Source organism: Carcharhinus amblyrhynchos, chromosome 15, assembly GCF_965287045.1.
Source record: "Carcharhinus amblyrhynchos chromosome 15, sCarAmb.v2.hapA, whole genome shotgun sequence".
In the NCBI taxonomy this organism is placed as follows: Eukaryota; Metazoa; Chordata; class Chondrichthyes; order Carcharhiniformes; family Carcharhinidae; genus Carcharhinus; species Carcharhinus amblyrhynchos.
The window spans coordinates 38069371-38073092 of NC_137338.1; the positions used below are offsets into that span (position 1 = coordinate 38069371).

The 3722-nt window shown below is 46.9% G+C and overlaps 1 pseudogene; it reads right to left on the reverse strand.

Moving 5' to 3' along the window:
* Positions 1–558: 558 nt before the first annotated feature.
* Positions 559–985, reverse strand: LOC145352964 (large ribosomal subunit protein uL24 pseudogene; annotated as a pseudogene).
* Positions 986–3722: the final 2737 nt, after the last annotated feature.

A 3722-nucleotide genomic window follows, 5' to 3' on the forward strand; every position in this document is an offset into this window, starting at 1 on the left:
TCAGTGCATCAGTGTTAGCTATCCAGTCTCAGGGCAGTGCTCTAGGAAATATTCATAACCCGCCAGTAACAAGGCCCAATGCTGTATCCGGGTGAAGGCAAAGAAGGTACAGTCTTGTCTTTTCAAAAACTCCCAGCAATGGTTTATGATAAGTTACAATCTATCATAGACATATCGATGGAATTTTTTAATGCCAAAGACAACTGCCAATACCTGTTTTTATATTTGGGAATACCTCCATTCAGCATCCAAAGAGACGCATACTCTGTTCCATCTTTCCAGTGGTGTGCTGGTACTGCCCTAACCTTTGCATATGGGCATTGAGCGAACATTGTATTTCTGCCTCAGCTCCTTAGAGAATGGAGAGGACATAATTTTCCTGCGGATGTGAGATGGAGCATTGAAGTGCCTCTTGCGGTTCTTCCTCCGTGAAGATGTTACAAAGGGATTGAACTTCATACTGGCCTCCTTCTACAGCTTCAATGGCCGCTGCTGAAAAAGGGTAGTATAAAGTTCCAACATTCAATTACTCCTGCGTTTTTTCAACAGATTCTTCCTTTATTTGCCCTTATCTTTGCCAACTTGGTGAGATTTGGCCTTGCGTTCCAGGATCTTCTTGTGATCCTTGTCCAGCTTTAGCCTGGTAATCACCACCTTGCTGGGGTGAATGCCAACATGAACTGTAGTGCCATTGGCTTTTTCACGTTGCACACACTCAATATAGATTACATATTTCTTTCTGTACACTTGTACAACTTTACTGATCTGCTGACCCTTGTAATGTCCTCTGGCAACCTGAACCTCATCATCCTTGTGTATGGGCATTGACCGAATGTTGTATTTCTGCCTCAGCTCCTTACAGAATGGAGAGGACATAATTTTCCTGTGGATGTGGGATGGAGCATTGAAGTGCCTCTTGCGGTTCTTTCTCCGTGAAGATGTTACATAGGGATTGAACTTCATACTGGCCTGCTTCCACAGCTTCATTGGCTGCCGCTGAAAACTGCCCAAACCCTGTCAGGGGAGACATCGATGTCATGATGAGATCCATTTTAGGGTCAAAATGGGCCAATAAATTAGAGGACAAATGCTGCAGATTAACACTGTTGAAAGCTTCCAGCTGTGGCAAATGCAAATCCACCTTTGATGTGGCCAGGTGGCTACCTGGTCCTTAAGTCTTTTAAGCTCAGGAAGCTAGATACCAGCCTGGAGACAATCATAAATCTGCTCCCCAATAATGCAGATCTTAGTCCCCGTATCCACTTCTGTTTCCAATGGGTGGCCACTTACTAACAACTCCAATATTATGGGGGCAAATGTTGTCATGGAGATGCAATTTAATTGCATTGTCCCTGTTCCTGGTAAGGGGCATCCCTGCAACATACAGTCTGGTACTGACATTGGCCACCATACGTTTTGACTCTTCCTCTGTTTTTGCTTTGGTTGTAAGAACATAAGAACATAAGAAATAGGAGCAGGAGTAGGCCATCTAGCCCTTCGAGTCTGCCCTGCCATTCAATAAGATCATGGCTGATCTGTCATGTCTCAGTTCCACATTCCCGCCCTCTCCCCATAACCCTTAATCCCCTTGCTTATCAAAAACCCATCAACCCGCGTCTTAAAAATATTTAGCGAGGTAGCCTCCACCACTTCAACGGGCAGAGAATTCCAGAGATTCACCACCCTTTGAGTGAAGAAGTTCCTCCTCAACTCCGTTCTAAACCGCGCCCCCCCTTTATCCTGAGGCTGTGACCCCTAGTCCTACTGTCCTTTCTGAGCGGGAAGAGCCTCTCCACCTCTATCCTATCCATCCCATTCATCATTTTATACGTCTCAATGAGATCTCCCCTCATTCTTCTAAACTCTAACGCTCAACCCCCTCAACTCCGGTATCAGCCTAGTAAACCTCCTCTGCACTCCCTCCAAGGCCAAAATATCCTTGCGTAAGTACGGCGACCAAAACTGCACACAGTACTCCAGCTGCGGCCTCACCAATGCCCTATACAGCTGCAGCAAGACCTCCCTACTTTTATATTCAATCCCCCTCGCTATGAAGGCCAGCATCCCATTCGCCTTCCTGACCACCTGCTGCACCTGCAGGGTGGGTTTTTGCGACTCATGCACAAGGACCCCGAGGGCCCTCTGCACCGTCGCCTGCTGCAGTTTTTTGCCCCGTGAGTAATAGTCCTTCCTACCATTATTCCTACCAAAGTGGACCACCTCACACTTGCCAACATTAAATTCCATTTGCCATTTCCTGGCCCATTCGCCCAGCCTATCTAGATCCTTCTGCAGACTCTCCACACCCTCCGCACAATTTGCCGTTCCACCAATCTTGGCGTCATCAGCAAATTTCGACACCATACACTCAGTTCCCTCCTCCAGATCATCTATGTAAATGGTAAATAGCTGAGGCCCCAGCACTGACCCCTGGGGCACTCCACTAGTCACCAACCGCCAATCCGAATAGCACCCATTAACCCCACTCTCTGCCTCCTATTTGACAACCAATCCTCTATCCACGCTAACACCCTACCCCCAACTCCATGCCCTCTTACCTTCTGCAATAACCTCTTGTGAGGTACCTTGTCAAACGCCTTCTGAAAATCAAGAAAGACCACATCCACCGGCTCTCCTCTATCCACCGCCCTAGACACATCCTCAAAGAACTCCAATAAATTTGTCAGACACGACTTCCCCTTAACGAAACCGTGCTGCGTCTGCTCTATCAAGCAATTCCCCTCAAGATGCCTCGCTATTTCCTCCTTGATGACAGATTCTAACATTTTACCTATAACAGACGTTAAACTAACCGGCCTATAATTCCCTGCCTTTTGCCTGGCACCCTTCTTAAACAACGGCGTAACATTAGCCGCTTTCCAATCTTCCGGCACTTCCCCGGAATCCAGCGACATTTGGAAAATAACCACCAAGGCATCCACTATCACCTCTGCCATTTCTTTAAGAACCCTCAGATGCATTCCATCCGGTCCTGGTGACTTGTACACAATCAGTCCCTCCATTCTGTCGAGCACCGCATCTCTAGTAACAATAATGTCATTGAGACCCTCCAGTCCTACCACCTTTCCATCGCTAACACCCGGCAAATTATTCACGTCTTCCTCCGTGAAGACCGAAACAAAAAAGTTATTCAAGACCTCAGCCATTTCCCCATCCCCTACCACTAAGTCCCCCCTCTCATCCTCTAAGGGTCCAACGTTCACCCTAGCCAGCCTCTTCCTTTTTATATATTTATAAAAACTCTTGCTATCCTTTTTTATATTAAGCGCTAGCCCAGCTTCATAGTTTCTCCTACCCTTCTTTATCAACTTCTTTGTCAATCTTTGTTGACATTCAAACCTCTCCCAATCCTCTTCTCGCCCACTACTCTTAGCTACTCTAAACGCCTCCGCTTTTAATTTAACACTTTCCTTCACCTCCTTCGTTATCCACGGCTTATTACCTCTCCTCCTACGGTCCTTTTTAACCATCGGAATAAATTTCTGCTGAGCACCAAGAAAGATCTCCTTAAAGATCCTCCACTGTTCCTCAGCAGACCTACCTTCCAACGCACTCCCCCAGTCAACATTCGCCAATTCTTCTCTCATCCTACCGTACTCCCCTCTGTTCAAACAAAGGACGCGTGTCCTGGAACCCACTTTCTCCTCCTCCATCTGCACCAGAAACTCCACCATACAATGATCACTCTCCCCAAGAGGATC